This window comes from Hibiscus syriacus, unplaced genomic scaffold (genome assembly GCF_006381635.1).
Source record: "Hibiscus syriacus cultivar Baekdansim isolate YM2019G1 unplaced genomic scaffold, ASM638163v2 tig00110328_pilon, whole genome shotgun sequence".
Lineage (NCBI taxonomy): Eukaryota > Viridiplantae > Streptophyta > Magnoliopsida > Malvales > Malvaceae > Hibiscus > Hibiscus syriacus.
In genome coordinates, this window is record NW_024062685.1 from 1,217,518 (window position 1) to 1,236,984 (window position 19,467).

A 19,467-nucleotide genomic window follows, 5' to 3' on the forward strand; every position below is an offset into this window, starting at 1 on the left:
ATGTTTTCCATTTTATTTTTCTTAATTATCAATTAAAGATAGAAAAGTGAAAATAATAAAATTGTACTCGATAGCTCCAATCAAAAGTCGGTCTCCTGCTTTGTTTCTTCCTTTTTTTTCTTCTTCTTTCTTCTAGTCTAAGATTTTGACATTTCTTCTTCTTCTGCGATTGAAGGGATCTGAATTTTACTCGAGCTCGGCGTGTCAGTTGTGGCGCGCTCTTTGGAAGGACGGCTCTTTGCAGGTAACCGGGAAGGAGATGAATGAAGCACACTTTACCTTCGTTTTTCTTTCACTGATTCACAATTCCAATTATCTTCTCTTTCTTGTTCTTCCTGGATTTTGAGATTTTATTTAATTCTGAGAAAATGATTTGATCTGTTTAATTATTTGAATCACATAATTTTCCGTGTTGAAACTTCAACTTTCTTTTCAATTTATTTTACATATTCGGTGTTTTTAATCAAACTTCGCAATGCTTGGAATTTCGTTTGTTATGGTGTTCTGCGTGCTGGATCTGAACGCGTTTCTCTCGATTTTGAGGTTTCATTTATTTGTCTTATATCTCTTCTTTGGTTACTGGTAAAACAATGGAAACTAGATTGAAAAGGATATTGTGAAGTGTATGCTTTTTCTTGTAGTAATTCCTTACTGTTATTGTTAGTATAAAAAAGACAGCTAAACTGTTCTCTTTTCTTGCACTGAGCTCTAAGAACGTAGCTGCAAGTGAATAAAATGTTTGCTTTTTAAATTTTTCTCGGAGTTCCCCATTCATGTGGATTGAAGGCTTTGTTGCAATTAGTTGCTTTGATATTTTCAGGTTTTTAGCGTGGGAGAAGTGAAAGGCTCGTTCTGATGGGGATGTTTGATGGATTGCCCATTCCTCGAGATAAAGAAGTAAGTTCAGTTCACTCTTATTCTGGTCCTAATATTTTAGGGTTTATTCCGACACATGTATGTTCAATCTATTTCTATGTTTTCATGCATTTGGAAGATATTTGGGGAACCATGTTCTTATACCCATAATATTTGTCAAACACATAAACTTAAAGAAAATGAATTCAAAAAGTTTACGAGTTGGAGTTACATGGGTTGTTGCTTTACTACATTGTTTTGCTATTGCATTTAAAAGATTGCTGAAAAGCAAAATTGTGACTGGTTAACCATGAATAAATGACTGAAGTTTAACACTGATTCAAATATAATTATTTTATATACATGTAAATTTCACTTGCTTTGTTCTCCAGGAAAAATATTAATAATAATATAATATTTAATTATTCATGAAAGCATTACTCTCTTTGTATTCAAACAACCTTTTTACCTTTTTGTTGTGTCTACAGCAGTAAAAAGTAATAAAAACAACAGCAAAATGGCACCAAGATTATTGCAAAATTTGGAAACTATCTTAAGGCTGGTGGAGTTGGAATAATATTCTGATTGTTATTATGGTTTAACATAGGATGCTTACTTGGATGGTATTTCTTTTGTTGATTGGTAGGCAGCTTGGTTTGCTGTTATCAAGCACCCATTTTTGGTGAATAATTTGATAAAATTGGGGAAGAACATACTGATTCATTTCTTAGATTATCTTGCATGTTTTAGGATTTTCTCAAGGTTCTTCTTCTGATTGCTTATGATTAAATGCAGCATTTAAGGGATGAGCTTTCAGGAATAGATGAGAGTTGGACAGCTGCACGTTTTGATTCACTACCTCATGTTGTCCGTATCCTTACATCAAAAGATCGTGAAGGTGAGCTCCAGATTTTAAAGGAACAAAGCGATGTTGTTGAGGATGTTGTAGATGAAGTTGTGCATGCCTATCACGGAGGCTTCAACAAAGCAATTCAAAATTATTCCCAGGTTCTTTATTAGCTTCTTCCCAAGCTAAACTTTTCTACATTGTGCTTCTCAAGTTTATTATTTCTTGGTTTTCTACTATTTTTATTTAGTTAAATGGAAAACTAATTTGCTTCAAAAACCATTGTTGTATTTTTTCTGGGCACATTTATCTACGATAATATATTTCTCAGTAACTCTTTTTCGGGTAATGTTGGCTCCACACTCGCATAGGGAATATGGAACATTGTTCTGTAGTTTCAACTTTCAAATCATAATTATGTGACTTTTATTTTAAATATTTTCGGAAAATTACATACAAAAAATGTCATTAATCACCATAATTATATGTCATAACTCCCACCACCCCTAATTCATATTCTTTTGGTAAAACATGGTTTCTTTTAAGGATAGCAATTATGCTATGTTGAGATAGGGACTATCTCCCTTAAAGATTAAAAATAAAAAATTCTCTGTGTATGAATAACTTACTATTAGGTGTGGTGACACCGATAATATTAGCAAACCTCTCAGAAGACTGAGGAGCCCTGCTACTGTCATTTATTTTGTTAATGAACAAAATTTTGGTAATTATTGTTATGTTTCTTCTTTTTCTTTGAAGATTGTCATTGTAATGGGTTCAGTTGCAATGGTGATCATTGAGGGGTAGTGTTAAGTGGGTTTGTCCCACTTATGTTAAATATTAGGTTTCTTATGGTCTTATATCAAAGTCGGCCCCCTCCTGCTATTACTGGTTTTATGTTGGATGCTTAAGTTCTTAACAATGTCTAATCATATAAAATACTAATTATGTTGAACATACTGGTCCAATAGGTTGAACCAAGAATAGGGGGTTTAACCTGTTCGACTTCCAGTTATGTTTTTTTAACATAGATGTTGTATGCATAGTGGCCTTAATAATATATTGTTTGGTCTGCTTTTAAGGTTTATGGAGAATATTAGTGTTTGATTTTTACCTAGATTGGTAAGTACAAGTAGTTATGATGTTGACATGATTGTGGGTTCAAGAGTGGTACTCTACAAAGGAGATGTCTCGTTGTGCCATAATTTCTAGTTCAAGAGGTATTGTTTTTTATTTTGATAAGAATAGGAGGTCTCGTTAAAAAATCCCTTCTTAATTGTCCGTTCTCCCCAAAAGGGGGACAAACAATCAGCGGGAGGAGGAAAAGAGTACCTCAAGTTTTATTAATATAAGGATTTTTAATACCCAACCATTACAAAATAGTATATGGAAGTAAACCCATTACAAGGACAAAAACAACCCTCAATTAGCCCTATCCTCACATCACCCAATCCATTTTTTTGCCAATTCATCAGCTTCCCAATTTGCGCTTCTTAGGATCAAATGTTGTAATAGTACATCATTTGACAAAACCAAGGATCTAATCTCCCTAACAGTAAGCTCATAACAAGAAGGACAAGTTAAGGGATTTTTAACCCAATTTTAAGGTTTCATGTAGTCACTTTCAACAATAAGACGACCCAATGAAGCTCATTCTGACTCTAAGAAAAGTAGCAAACCCGCTCTGATTGCCTTCAGTTCAGCTAGGATTGGAGGACCCAAACCCAATGATTCTGAAAAAGACAGCAAGGTGCGTCTATCCGAATCTCGTAACAAACCACCAATGCCCCCTTTCTCCAATCTCTATTTAATGCCCCATCTACATTCATCTTGGAAAAACCTTTAAGAGGGGTATCCAACAAGTTATCTTCACTTTAACCTTCCTTGGGGCCGACAACGAATCCGCCAAACAAGGATATCCAGAAAGGGAATCCAACGAGATTCGGAAGAGAGGATACTTAGCCAAAACCAGGCTACTACTCTAAATCTTGTTAAAAATGACAATTGAATCATATCTAGAGAACCATTCTAAAAATCAATATTATTTATGACCTTCCGAACATACCACATAATTGCTCCAGGAATAAATTTCCAAGTTGTGGAACAAGTTACAAAATCTTCCATAATTGTTCAAGATGTATTGTTGCTGAGTTAGAAATGGGTAGAGTCGGACATATGATTCAGATGATTTTGTATTAGTTAAATTATCATGTCTTGTTTTTCAAATTTTGATGGAGATTTGTCTTTATTGTTATTAGTTTTTAGTTAGTAGCTTGTGAACCATATCATCTTATGTTAATTGTTTTCAGGAAAACAATATTATTTACTAGTTATTTTAGCACTAAAAAAGTTCTACTAAACTATTAACATTAGCAATCACCATCTAGATTATGCGCTTCCTTTAATGTTACTTGTAGTCTCAAATACTCTATTAATTGATAAAACTATTCTAAATAGTAAAAATAAAGTAGCATAAATTAAAATTCAATTGAAAGTACGCGTAATAAAAGTTTAACAGTCCCTCTAACCATAGATATTCTTCAAATGCTACTAAACTAAGAGAACTATTTCTTTTCTGTAGTTTCTCTTTTATGGTTCTTGTACACGAACCCAATGGTTCTCCCAATCTGATATTAGGAAGAGAAACGTTGCAATTCTTCGTTATCCTCTTGGATGATAATTTTATTTATTTGTTTTCCCCTTACATATATGATCTCTGGTTTATTTTTATGGACTCTTAGCCATTTATGTGTCACTCCTCTGGCACATAATTTTATTTATAAACTCTTAGGACTTGTCGGCAATGAGATTGCTGGTGAGAGTGGCGAGTCCCTTCGACGTTCCGAGTGTGATTACTTTAGGTTCTTATGGGAGATCATTCAAGGTGATAATTAAGTTGGGTTCAGTTTTTAAAAAGACATACGATTGGTGAAGTCGTTGGAAGGAGTTTCAGAGGATGGATGGTATGAAGGTTCATCGTCGGAAGATCTAGGCGGCGATTGGAACGAGCTGGTTGAAGTGGAAAATGAACAGTAACTCGAGGAGCCATCAAACAGAGTGGACATGTGGCTTAAAAAGGGGATGATAAATGCTATCGAGGAGGATGCTTTGGGTCAACAATCATTGCTGCCGGAGAAAGGAAATGGTGATATTAATGATCGAGGGACAAATGTCCTCGGTAATGGGAGAGACTTTATTGGTGAATATGCGGGTTTGGGTTTGAGGAAGGTGATGGATCCAAATTATGAGGAACAATCCAAATCGATTGATTCAGATGATTCCATTACTATAGTAAACATAGCCTAGTATGGATTTCCTAAGGAAAATGGTATTGGGGCCCATTCACAAGTGGATCTAGAGCCAGATAGACATGGGAATGTGGAGATAAGGGCGAATAATCCTATACCTGATGGAGGGGATGGTTTGGAACAAATCTGTGAAGTTTCAGAGAAAAGTTTGGAGCCAGGAGATGAGATGATGAATCCGCATTCTGAAGATATTATCAGAAGGCCTTCGTCCCCGACTTCGTGTTGTACCCCTACTATTATGGGATCAACTGATAGGCCGGTAAGTGTCTTTTTTGACAGAGTTTATAGTAGGTCCAATAAGAAAAGGAACAGGAAGGGTTCAGAGGTGGGCGATTCATCGGGGAAAGTTTCTAAAGAGGATGATGAGTTGAACTCCACATGGCAGGTAAGCAATATGGTGGGCATAACTTTCAGGGGGTGGGAAAAAAAGAGTGCCAAAAAAATTTAGAGTTGAATAAAACCAAGGTAATGGAGGTTGGGTTTTAATTTCCAGTCTCTGTAGTAGGTGTTAGATTCGTTTCTTCATGTCGAGATTCTCGTATATATCTTGGAATATTAGGGGTTTAGGAAGGAAGGAAGGAAAAGGTGAGATTTGTGATAAGTCTGGTAGTAAGTAGGAATCCGGGTGTTTTACTTCTGCAAGAAACAAAATTTGATCAGTGAGGCCATCTTTAGTTAGGAAATTAGGTGGGAGATCATTGAGGGGTTTTGTTGCGTCCCTTCTGAAAGAGCGACAGGTGGTATTCTCAGCCTTTGGGATGAGAGTTGGTTTGAGATGAAGGAACAATTTATATTTAGTAGGTTTATATCAGTGAAAGGGAAGTTTAAAGACAATCTTGGGGACTGTTGCTTTGTTAATGTGTATGGTCCGGCTTGGAATCATAGAAGGAGGCTTTCTTTGAAGTGTTGTTAGATTTTCTAGGACAAGTGGATTGCCAAGTTTGTGTGGGAGGGGATTTTAATGCATATTTGAACGAGGATGAGAAGGAGGGGAAGTCACAAAATTGGCACTCGATGAGGTTATTAACAAATTTTGTGTTTCAGGCAAAGCTGGTCGATTCACCTTTAGCAGGAGGTAGCTTTATGTGGTGTAACAACAGGGACTCTCCTTCCTACGTTAGATTGGTGGATTCCAGTCTCTTAGTAGCTTTTTGAAACATTGTTAAGAAATTACTTCTGAAGTCGGTATTAGACCATAATGCTATTTGATTGGAAAGCTGCAAGACTAATTAGGGGGCCAAAATCGTTCAAATTGTTCAATTATTTGATGAAATATAAGGGTTTTCAAGAAATGGTGGTGTCGTCGATCAGTGAGTTGAAGAAGGATAAAAAGAGGATGGGAATCGCGAACATGCTAAAAGAAGTTAAGAATGGGATTAAGAGCTGGTCTAATAACAACACTTGAAGCTACCGAAAATGATTTCAAAGTAGGAGAAGGCCATCTCAGAAATGAAGCTACTTGTTCAGCAAGGGTCTGATTCTGTTTCGATGGAATCAATTGTGAAAGCAAAGGAGGATCTGTGGGATTTGTACAAAAAAGGAGAGCAAATATGGTTTCAAAAATCCCGGGCAAAATGGATATCTAATGGCGATCGAAACTCCAGGTATTTCCATCAGTGTGCGTCAAATAGGGGAAGGATTAATGCGTTGAAGATCTTGAAAGTTGATGGTAGCATGGTTTCGGACTCGGAGCATATTAAATATGAAGTTTTTGGATTTTTCAAATAGGTATACAATTCGAAACATACCTTAGAGGTAGAGGAATTGGATTTGGAATTTGCGAAACTCTCCGAGGTTCAAGTTTCCTTTCTAAGGAATTTTTCGAAAGAGGAAATTTGGGAGGCAATTGCTTCGTCAGAAAGTAACAAAGTGTCGGGCCCGAATGGGTTGAACATGGGTTTTTTTAAGAGATTTTGGCCACAGTTGAAGGAAGATATAGTTAAGTTTTTTAACTTCTATTTGGGGAAGAAATGGGATAAAGGGGTGAATCATTCGTTTATTACGTTGATTTCGAAGAAGTCCAACCCGGTGAGTTTGCTTTTATAAGATTGTGTCCAAAGTATTAGCAAGAAGACTTAGGACGTGTATTGATTCCCTTATTTGCCCGATTCATTTTGCTTTTATTCCAGGTAGACAGATCCTAGACTGTTCGTTTATAGCCAATGAAGGCATTGATTATTGGAGGGAAAAGGGATTGAAAGGTGTGGCTTTCAAAATGGACTTTAGACGAGCATATGATACAGTAGACTGGTCGATTTTGCTGAAAATTATGGAATATATGGGTTTCGGGCAAAGATGGCGGTCATGGATCTACCAATGCTTATCTTCAGCCTCTATTTCAGTATTAGTTAACAGATCTCTCACGGGAGTTTTCGAGATTTCTAGTGGTCTTCACCAGGGCTGTTTGTTATCACCGTTGCTATTCAATCTCATGGGAGAGTTGCTCAGTCTCTTGCTTTTTAAGGCGGTAAAATTGGGGCTGTTTGTTATCACCGTTGCTATTCAATCTCGTGGGAGAATTGCTCAGCCTCTATTTTTGCTATCACATCTACAGTTTGCTGATGATTTGTTATTTTTTTGTAATGCGACAGAGGGTCAATTGAAGAATGCAAAGAGAGTTTTGCTTATTTTTGAAATGTGCTCGGGGCTTCAATTAAATTTAATGAAGAATAAGATCTTCGGTATTAATGTGGAAGAACCTATTATCGAAGATTGGGTAGCTTCGATTGGTTGTTCGGTAGGTTTTTTTTCGACGGATTATCTTGGGCTTCCCCTTGGTTCCAGGAAAAATTCAGCTAGTCTGTGGGAGCCGATTTGTAAGAGATTTTACCAGAAATTGGCGGGGTGGAAAGTAGCCACGTTATCTCTTGATGGCAGGGTTATTTTGGTGAAATCTATGTTAAATGCTCTGCCTATATATTATATGTCACTGTTTCGAATGCCATGCAGTGTTCGGAGGAAGCTGAATTCTTTTCTGGCCAATTTCTTATAGGGGTTTGGCTTAGAGAAACCGAATCCATTGGATTAAATGGTCGACTATGTGTAGTGCGAAGGCCTATATGGGTTTAGGCATCATTGATTTAAACCTTATGAATAGGGCTCTTCTTGGGAAATGAGCCTGGAAATTTGGGAATGAAAGGGATTCTTGGTGGGGGAAGGTTATGTGTTGCAAATATAATCTTGATAATAGGTTGATCTCTCTGAATAAAATTGTACCTTCTAACTCGTCTTGGCTTTGGAAGGGTGTGCTAAAATTTTTTGGTCAAATGATGGCTTTGGGTTATGTTTTCGTAATCACCTCCAAATTCAAGTGGGGAAGGGAGATTCCATTCTTTTTGGGCATGAGTGTTGGCTGAGCAGTGTTCCTTTGAGGGTAAGATTCCTTACGCTTTTCGCACTCTCTGTTAAGAAAGATGGAGTTCTTTCGAAGTTTGGTTTTCCCAGCTCAGGGGATGGTGTTGGGATATTCCTTTTAGGAGGAATCTGCTAGATTGGGAAGTTGATCAATGGATTGAGTTATTTTCATTGTTGGGGAATGTCAACTTTGGCTCGGGTGGGGTTGATTGCTGCTTATGGCGTGGAAATGGGGATTTCGTTCTCGGTAAGTTCTTGTATTAAATTAGTGACTCGTCTGTCCGATTGCCGTGGTTGGATTTGGTTTGGATCGGGTTAGTCCCTCCTAAAGTGGAGGCATTTTTTTGGCAAGTTCTCCATCATAAATTGGTCGTTAACACTGAGCTTATTAGACGTGGTGTGAATGGGATTGAGGATAATCTATGCCCTTTGTGTGGTCTTGAGGCTGAAACTGTTTCGCATCTCTTTTTCACTTGTAGTATAGCATGGGGTTTATGGGTTCGCTTTTTGAATTTATAGAATTTAGTTGTTGTTTTGCCTAATAACCCAAAGGATTTTCTATCCTCTTGGGTGCTTTTATGCCCGAAGTTAGTAATCTGGAATTATATCCCAGGGGCTGTTTTGTGGTCATTATGGAAATGTCGAAATCATTTGGTTTTTGAGAAGGGTAGCTTGGATCAGACTCTTTTATTCTTCCTGCCTATATATAAAGTGGCCTCGTGGTATTTGGCAAAGATTTCTAATCCCTCTGATCAGCTGGACTTGCTTGTTGGGGACCTATCTTTAGCTGATCATTGCATTTCATCAAGGAAAAATAAGTCATACTCTTCATTTGGAGCCCCCAGCCTACTGGTTTCTTTAAAGTAAATGTTGACGGGGCTATTAATAGGGACTGGAAGAGTAGTGGCATTGGAGGCCTTCTCAGGAATGTTGATGGCAAGTTGTTGGGTTCCTTCTCGCTTCCATCCGATCCTAGCCCTCCATTATTAGCGGAGCTAAAATCTATTCAAGCTGGATTATCAATGTTTTTGGATTTGGAATGGGGCGATAAGGGTCGGTTAATCTTGGAAAGTGATTCTGCTAATGTGGTGGATTGGATTAAGGATCCAGGCGGTTGTCTGGCTTTTGTTTCTTTCCTAGTTAAGGATCCAGGCGGTTGTTTGGCTTTTGTTTCTTTCCTAGTTAAGGATATTGCTAGTTGTGTTAAGGAGTGTAGTGTGATTGTTAGGCATGTTAAGAGATGCTTTAATTGGGAGGCGGATAGCCTAGCCAAAGCTGGCATTGGGTACTTTTGTTTTGTTATTGATGTTATGTATTGTGTGTCTCGGGTGAGGGGAGCTTTAGGGCTTTGGGAACCGGCTTGTAATTGCTTGGTTGTAGCTTTAGTGTACTTTGTGTCTTAGTAATAAAATTATGGGGCACTCTTTTCCTCCTTCCAATATCCGTCGGGTTACTCTTGTAACTCGATGGTTATGGAGGTGTTTTTAACGAGGCCTCTTTACTTATAAAAAAGAAGAAGATTATTGTCCCATTTGAATCTCCAAAACTTTCGGGGATGCAGTAATTATTTTAACATGTTTTAATTATGTATATTTTGAAAATTTCCGGATTCAAAATATATCATTTGTTTTGCATCCACGATATTTTGCTGGTTTGTGATGTCATGAAATTCTTTGTTACACTTTACAAAGTTTGCTTTACTTGCTGCTTCTCTAATTATGCACAAGAAATTGCTTGCGAAAATTTTGAAAATGAAGAGTAGTGTTAATTGGGAAGTTGATGGTTTAGCTAAGGCGGGTATCGGGTAATGTAGGCTGTGTTCTTTTGTTTTTGTTTTTGTTTGGTGTGTAGGTTGTCTTTTGAGGGGAGAGGTGTTGTTTAATGGGAAAGGTTGTAATCAAGGGGGTTTTTTACCCAGGTTGTAATCTATGTTTCTATTAATAAAATGTGGGCACTCTTTTCCTCCTTCCAATGTCCGTCAAGATACCTTGTAGCTTGACGATTATGAGGGGGGTTTTAACGAAGCCTTTTTCTTATAAAAAAAATGAATGCTTTATAAGACCAATGTAAGTACAGTAAATGATGCACAATATTTTGTCTAATTATGTCTTTGATCATCAATCATATGTTAGAGAGCCCTCTATAAGTCTGATATCCGTCTAGCACTACCGGTTATGCATCCTATTGCATGATAAATAATGGATGGATAAGAGTTTGAAGGACATGAATGATCCACACTTATTATATATATATGAACAGATAGGTCATTCAGAATGAATAAATAAACTTGCAAACTGGTTCTCTGATATGACATTCTTTAGGGCCATTGTCTCTCTCGTTTTCTTCTCTTTGTTGAAAATAGAGAAAGAAAGTGTGGTTTTACGTGTTTTGTTACTAACTGTTCATTTTTCTTCAGAATTTTAAGTCAAGACACTCATTCTGGATATCTAATATAGAATTAACTGTGCCCATTGATCGCGTATTTAAATATCTAGTCTCTCCTTTGATTGTCGATCCTGTGCTAGAGAGCCCTCTATCAATCTGATGTCCATCACACACTCATGGTAATGAATCTTAATTCATGATAAAATAATGGATGGGTATGAGTTAGGGATATAAATGATCCATACTATAATGTATTTGAACAAACTGGTCTTACAAAATAAATAAATAAATCTGTAATCAAAACAAATTAAGTCTGATATGAATTGATGCTTCCATTAGGTGTTATTTCTGATGTCAGTATTAGTTTCTCTTTCGTATTTCCTTCTTTGTTGAATTTAGAAGAATGATATTTTTTCCTGTTTTATCACTAACTGTTCCTTCCTCATCAGATCTTGCGGTTATTCAGTGAATCTTCTGAAACTATTGGTGCTTTAAAGGGTGATTTGACTGAGGCTAAAAACTGTCTAGGTGTACGCAATAAACAATTGCATCAGTTGTGGTATCGATCTGTTACATTGCGTCACATAATCTCCTTGTTGGATCAGATTGAGGGCATAGCTAAGGTTTGTTGATTATTATTTCTACCATTCAAATGATATTTTCTTAGTTTTTTTATATGCGTCATTTCCATTAGAATTTGGCACTTCACTTCCTTTCATGCATTCCTATGTTGCTGCTGTAAATCAAGTCATCTGAAGCATCACCTTTTTTGCCTGTTACATGGATCAGGTTCCTGCTCGTATTGAGAAGCTCATTTCTGATAACCAATTTTATGCTGCAGCTCAGTCCCTTGTTCAGTCAGCATTGATGCTTGAGAGAGAGGGCCTCCAAACGGTATTTTATAAAGCAGTGCCTATTCTTTGCTCTACTTAGATGAAGATGCCGTTTTGGTTTAGATCATGTTGTTTATACAATGTTGCCAGCAGTGTGTCCGTTTCTATTCTTTGCTTTATTTAGGTTGGCAAATGTGAATGAATGTTGCAAGCTCCTGTTGCTACTGATTCCATCATTAGATTGGCACTGATTTAAAATGCTTGAACTTCTTGTTTCAACTTCTCTGACATTTTTATCTTTTAGAGTAACTTATTGCTTTGACATAAATAGGCTGCCTGTCCATTTTAAAGATGTTATACCTCCTAAATTATTTGGGTACGTTTATCTCACAATTATTACTAAGGCCTATCCTAAGTGTTCTGTTAAATATCTGGAAAAACACACCAAAAATTTTTTCTCCTATTTTGACTTGGTTTCAGGTTCAACGCTATTGTTTTGAAATCATAGATGTTAATCTCTAATTTAAATCTGTTAGACGCTTTTAACCTTTGATTAACATGGCCTTTAATTGTTATTTGGGTTGCACATGCTGTTCCAAAGAGGTGCTAACATGATGTTCTCTCTTTGTTCCTTATCATTGTAAATCTTCTTTTGCATCTTTATTTGTGATGGCATAACATTGATAGACTATGCACAATTACAACAAAACCAAATGAAACAACGGAAACTTCTATACTATTCTTAACATGAAAAATAATCCATAGACATATAAATTGAAACCATGTAGAGAGCTTTTAGATGCCCGCTCTTAAATATTCTAACCTAATATAATTTAGGTTGGTGCTCTCCAAGATGTTCGATCTGACCTGTCAAAGTTGCGAAGTGCTCTGTTCTATAAAGTTTTGGAGGATTTGCACGCACATCTTTACAATAAGGGTGAATACAGGTATTTATCTATTAAGGGCTTTAATTTTCTGTGTCATATTCTTCTTGCAATTCATCTATTGATTTGTTCATATTGAAATTTGAATTGAAAAGAAAGTGTCTTATCCGGTTCTATATACTTTCTGCATGTTGTCTATGCTAATTAAAGGCATTTGGGAAAGTTTTCCCTTTTACAGAACTCTTGTTCATTGATTAAATTTTGCAGCTCAATTGCAACAAGCATGCACGAAAAGGATGATGAAGTGCCTACAACGACAGCTGTTGCATTTACTACAAATACTTCACATCCCGTCTCTCGAAGAACCAGGTCAGTGAGAGGTGATAATATATTTGGCAGTCAGGGACTTGTAGATGGATCATACAGGCCAGGTTCCATTGATGGAGGGTAAGTCTAGATTTTGCCTTTGTTTTAAATATCCGTCTTTATGTACTCCGACTTTTCCCTGCCTCACATTTTAAAGATGAAACAAATTTGTAATTATTTTTGTTGTCTCTGTTTTACATTCCTCTTGAAGGATGTTACGAGCTTCAAACATCATAATCATATAGTGTATTAACAACAACAACAAAAAGCACATAATGTATGCTTTAACAGTTATGATAGTAATATATGCATTGCTTTTAAGTGTTAATAATGACTCATTGATTTACTGGAATTGTTCCCTCGGAAAATTTCTTTCCTCTTTCACAATATTGTCACGTCTAGCTGAAAACAGATTTCTTTAGAATGTAGGAGAACAAACATTCCCTTCTGTTTTAGTTAGTAGAGTTTGTTGGAAGAATGATTTGAATACCAAATTTTCTTTTGAGGTCATAAAGTCATAAAAATTATGGCAACCTGAGTGAAATGTGACTTAAGTGATTTCTTCTACTAAATGTTCATATCTGAACCTGTTACCTATTTTAAAATCTTTTCTTTTACGGATCTTGTTACATAAATTTTCTCCACCATTATCAATGTTTGCTCATTGGCTTTTAAGTTTTTATCATGCACAAATCATCCAAAGTCTTTACCGGTTGGTGTTTTTATGCATGCAGAAAGTCATTAGGCTTCTTTTTTTTTAATAATAATAATAATTTTTCGGATTCTCTTTTTTACTTGCTTTAAGAAATATCATATTTCCCATCAGTTGTCTGAATTTGCATCTCACTTTTTTCTTTTTTCAGTTCATCAAATGATGGCCATGACGAGGATGGTTATTTGGAGCCACATGATAATTTTGGTGATGCAAAAGATAGCAAAGTTATATCCCATCAGATCCCACCATGGCTTTCGATTTCTACTCCTGATGAATTTGTTGTATAATTACTTCACTTAACATTACCACATCTCATGATGTTGACTTCATTAATTTCTATGGTCTTTATCATTGAAACACTGTTTTCATTTTGGTGATCTAGGAAACAATTAAAAAGAGTGATGCTCCACTTCATGTGAAGTATTTGCAGACCCTGGTGGAGTGCCTCTGCTTGCTTAACAAAGTGGCTGCGGCTGGGGCTGTAATATGGTTTGTTGCTTTGCTTATGTGGTAGAATGTTTTAATATGTGCTTTTAGATAAAATCTGAATATGGTTTGAATAACTACTCTAATCTACGGTAATTTTCCTTTATCTCATCATCTGTTAATGATTTTTCAGACGGTTTTCTAAAAAGATAAATGAACTCAAAATAATTCTGGATTTAAATTACATACTGAGCATGATGGAAAGGAGTCTTGAGGCATTTTATCGTTTGATAACGGCTTGCACTTAACAAACTAATGAGATGTATGCTGTTGGTATTGCAAGGTCAGCTAATGTTGAGGCTGACGCCTTAGCAAAGGCGGGTATTGGCTAGCTTCATTATTTTGTTTCTGTTATAATTTAGGTTTTAGATCGGCTTGTATAGGGAGCTTATATGCTTTGTTCCCTAAATATTATGTAATTTCTGGGTTTTAATGAAATTAAGGCACTCTTTTCCTCCTTCCGCTGATTAAGGAGCACTTTGTGATCCATTAATCATGAAGGGGGTTTTTATCGAGGCCTGCCATTCCTATCAAAAAAAAAAATAATGGTTTATCTATGTATCAGCCAACGATTGCGACCCTCAATTCATGAGATTATCACTTCCAAGATTAAAGCGCGTGCAGAATTCATTAATTCTTCAAGGTCTGGAATTGATAAGGCCACTCGAATTGGTAACTCCAGTATCCACTTTACAAAAGGACATGTTGAAAGCTACTGGTTACCCAAACAGAAGCGTCAGAATGGGATGTCATTGGCTGGGACTCTAGTGGCAGTGAGCCCTGTCTCGGCTGTGATGGCTGCTACAGGAAAAGCACAAGCTGGTGCCAAAGAACTTCTTGATTCAATTTTGGAGACTATTGTTCGGATATTTGGTGAGACATGGAATTTTTTGTTTATTACTCTTATTATCTTTCAATTTTGTTTACTCTTATATTAAAAAATGGAACTAAATTCTCAGCTGTAATTGATCAGAGAATCATGTTGTTGTTGGAGAGCTTATTCAGTCGAAATCTTCCCTACAAAGTGACACAAACACACAAAAGTCACTGCCAACAAATGTAAACCTTGATTCTGAAGCATCTCAAGTTACTGGAGGTTACAGTATTGGCTTTTCCTTGACAGTTTTACAGGTCTATCTTCTCTGGTGCTTCAGCAATGACAGTTCTTTTCAGTGCTGATTTTGGCATTATTACTTGAGCTTATATATCTTCATTTTTAAACATTTATCCCATTATGTGTTACAGAGTGAATGCCAACAACTAATATGCGAGATTCTTCGAGCAACCCCTGAAGCTGCATCAGCAGATGCCACACAAACTGCCAGGCTTGCAAGCAAGGTTCCTACAAATGAAAAGAGGCAAGTAGCTGGAGTCTCTTATGATAATACTCAATAGGAAAATTATATGGATCCATCAATAGTTTCCAATGTTCATCTTTATTTTGCTACTGCATTTTCGTATCTGGGTTACCCCTTTTTTGCAGTGTATGTATGTGTGTCCTTTTTCTTCCTTTCTTCCTTTTCATAGAGCCAATTGATAGGATTTACTGTTTTGTATCCTTTTGTAATCATCTCCTTGTGTGCTTGAACAAAATCCAACTGGAGTTTAGTTTTTCATTGTTTTGGATCTGGTCATTTAAATAAATAATGGATCTCTTATTCTGTTTGCATTCCTCTTGTTAGTTAGTAAGAATAGATGTTCAAAAGGCATTAATTTTACTCAATATGATTCTCCTATATTCAATAATAATCAAGTCATGGCTAATGTACAAGGGATTGGATGATACATATTGTGTTATTTATTCCCTAAAGTTGGCATATTTCTTTCCCAGAATTGCAATTGTAGATAATCCGAAAAGTCAATCTTCCTCCGGTGATTTTCTTTTTTATACAGGCTTCAGATTCTGGTGTTTATTCCTTAAGTGATTTTATCCTATATCAGTTAATTTTTGAGTTTGTGGTGCTTGCATTCAAATTGGTCTCTCCACCATGGCCAGTTATAGAATTAGAGCCCAAGTTGATTGTATTTTCATTTCTTTCCATTGTTTTTGCCCTTTATTTTTCCATTGACACGTTATGTCTGTTGTTGGTAGTGGTTTAAAGATAATGGGGAGTAAGTGGTCTTATCAGACAAGTCTTTAGTTTTCTGCGTCTTTATATTTATATTTTTCCATTATTTTTTTTCCTGGATTTTTCTGTTCTCATGTTATGTCTTTTGCTGGTAGTGGTTTAAAGGTAATAGAGAATAAATGGTCTTATCAATTAAGTCTTTAGTTCTCTGCGGCTCTATATTTAAGTTGGGTGTCTCGCCTCTCTGGATGCTTAACATTTTGTACCATTGCTGGCACTGTCTTTGGTTTTACAATTATAACTGTGATAGTTTTCCTATTAAATTCCCTTCTTTTTTAATTTTGTTTTCCTTTTTTGGAATGGACAGTTAAGAAGGGGGTTTTTAACGAGGCCTCCTATTCTTATGAAAAAAAAAAGAAGAGTAAAAGTTGATAGTGTTGGTTACAGGGACGGGTCAGAAGATGCACTCACTTTTGCTTTCCGTTTCACAGATGCTACCGTTTCAGTTCCAAACCAGGGTATGATAAAGTCGAATTATTGCAAAACTCATTGAATTGTTTTTAGTTCCTCTTCCATAATCTATATATTATTAATGAGATTTGATATTATATTAATGGGCTCTCCTCAGTGAAAGGATTTTAGTTATTATTTGGTGAAGTACCCCTATTAAATTATTAATGAGATTTATATTATATTAATGGGCTCTCCTCGATTTTTTATTATTAGTATGAATCAGTCAAGGAGCGATTTATGTCTGGCCAATTAAGTAAAATTTATGCTGATAAGCTTGACTCTTTGAGTTTAATTCCTGAGAGTAATGACTACCAAATATGTAATATATTATAAAGATGAGGGTTCACCTTCTCTTGGCTCCTTGGAGAAAAAAGATATGATATATGAAACTAAATGAATTAAACTCCATATCATTTATAGACATATTACGTAGAAGCTTGTTTTTCTTCACTGTAAACGTTGTAGAATTAGACTTCTTGCTTCTGTTTAGCTGACTTTATGTATGGAGGTGATATCATTTGAAGTCTATTTTTCTTCTGGAACAGAATTCACTTGAAGTATTTTATGTTTAGCTAGCAGGAGAGAGTATAATGAGATTTTCAATTAGCTTTTAGATGTAACTTTCACATGTTTGACTTTTTCAATTGAAGTCATTTTTTTATCCAAATTGCTTGATTCGGCGAGCAGTTGGAGAAGGAGATTTTTTTGTGCTGATTTAATATGTCTCTCCCTCCCTCCCTCCCTCCCCTCTCTCTATGTATATTCCTTTCCGGCAGCCGTTCATGATTTTTTTTTCTACAAGGTGGTGACTGGAAACTTCTATTTTCCCATTCCTTCTTGAGTTGCAAATTTTGTAGGTGTAACTTCTTTGACATGCTCAATTTGTGAATCATCTCCTCACAGACCTATATTATTTTATGCTATGTCTCCTATATAGGAGTTGATCTTGTTCTCCAAGGATTGAATAAGAAGGGTCACAATGTTCCACAAGAGGGTTATGGCTCTGCAGCTGTCTTGCCTGAGCAAGGCATTTATCTAGCTGCATCTTTGTATCGCCCTGTTCATCAGGTTTGGGACCATGAGAATCAAATATCTATGTTTTGAAACTTATTTTTGGTTACATGTTCATTGATGGGTCTGGCCTTTTGTAATCTGATGTGTGGTGCAGTTTACAGACAAGCTTGCTTCTATGCTGCCAGAAAACTATTCCCAGCTTGGGTAAGTCTCCTTTCCAGGCTTGAATGTGGTACAAATAAGTGTCATGAATGATATGAAAAGTATTTAAGTAGCTGTTAGGAAAAGAACACATCCATTTCTTACTGTGCTATTCCTTTGTCAAATCCCTTGTCAAAATGTTCAGGTTTGCAGTGAGACGTAGAAGGGAAAAATATTTAAAATCCTTAAATTTCTCTGTATATTATCAAATTTATTTGAAATTTGTAAAATATGTGGTCCAACTCTTTTGCGAGGGGGCTGTAACTTGACATTAATGTTCTTTTGTATCCTAAAATTTCTATAATTGCAGGAACGATGGATTGCTAGCATTTATGGAGAACTTTGTGAAGGACCGCCTTCTGCCAACCATGTTTGTTGACTACCGGAAAAGCGTACAACAAGCCATATCTAGCAAGTTCTATAACCATATGGCTGCCACAGTTATTAATCTTATTTTTTATATTAATCATATACTATTGGTCCTTTCGATATTTCGCATCTTAAGATGACAAACTGACTATCAAAACTATTGGTATTCTTATATTATAGTTTTTGGTAGATGATACTGTCTATCAAAACTACACATCTCATTTTATTATTAATCATACGCTATTGGTATTTTCAATATTTAGTGTCTTAAGATTGCTATTACAAGAAAGACAATATGGGGTTTGATCTAGTTTGTTGGATGTTAACGCAGGCTTGTATCACCGGTGCTAGTGAGTGAGTACACTGAAATGATGGTTTGGCACTATATAATTAAAAAATATAAATAAATCTGCATGAGATTTTAGTTAAACAAGGCAGCAATGAGATTAATGGACCGTTCACTACTGATTTACCTGCATTGGTGAAAGAAAATATACATGTCCATCTAAGTGAAATGTAGTAATTTCTAGGGGTGGATTTGTATAGGGAAATGCAAGGTTAAAAAAAAGGATTATACATCAGTTATATCAATATACGATGCTCCAGCTTTGTTTCTCCTTCAGAATCCTTAACCTTTTTTGGTGGAATTCCTTTCATGCTCATAACCTTAAAGTGATTCCTTACAGGTCCAGCTGCATTTCGGCCACGGGCAAATCCCAGTGTTTCATATAATTCATCCATTGAGAAAGGTCGACCTGTCTTACAGGGGCTTCAGGCTATTGATTTCTTAGCAAAAGAGGCAAGTTTATCTTATTTGTCTTATTTCCTGAAGAAACTATTTTTGTTCATTATTATTTTTTTTTTTTTGATAAGAATTGAAGGCCTCTTTAAAAACCTCCTTAATTAATGGAGCTTGAAGAAAACTCCTTAATCATTGGAAGGAGGAAAAGAGCGCCTTAGAATTTCATTCAACAACTTCAGTACATAAGATACATCCAGGACAACACCCCTGTGTAAAACATACAACCATACAACACCCTTAAACAACAACAGCACTAACTTAGCCTAAACCAAATAGGCTAGGTCCCCCACAACTGAAGGTGCGTCCTGATTACCAAACTAGCGAAAAAAATACAAAAAAAAGGGCCCAAACAACCCGAAGTAAAAACATAACACAATACAGCAAAAGAAACCTTCAACACTCAACCAATCCCCTGCTTACTAGCCTGTCAACCTCCAAATTACAGCTCCTATGAATCCAATTAAGA

The 19,467-nt window shown here is 36.1% G+C and overlaps 1 pseudogene; it reads left to right on the plus strand.

Annotated features, from left to right (window-relative positions):
• Positions 1 to 19,467, plus strand: part of LOC120118445 — a 41,778-nt pseudogene that overhangs the window by 15,757 nt on the left and 6,554 nt on the right.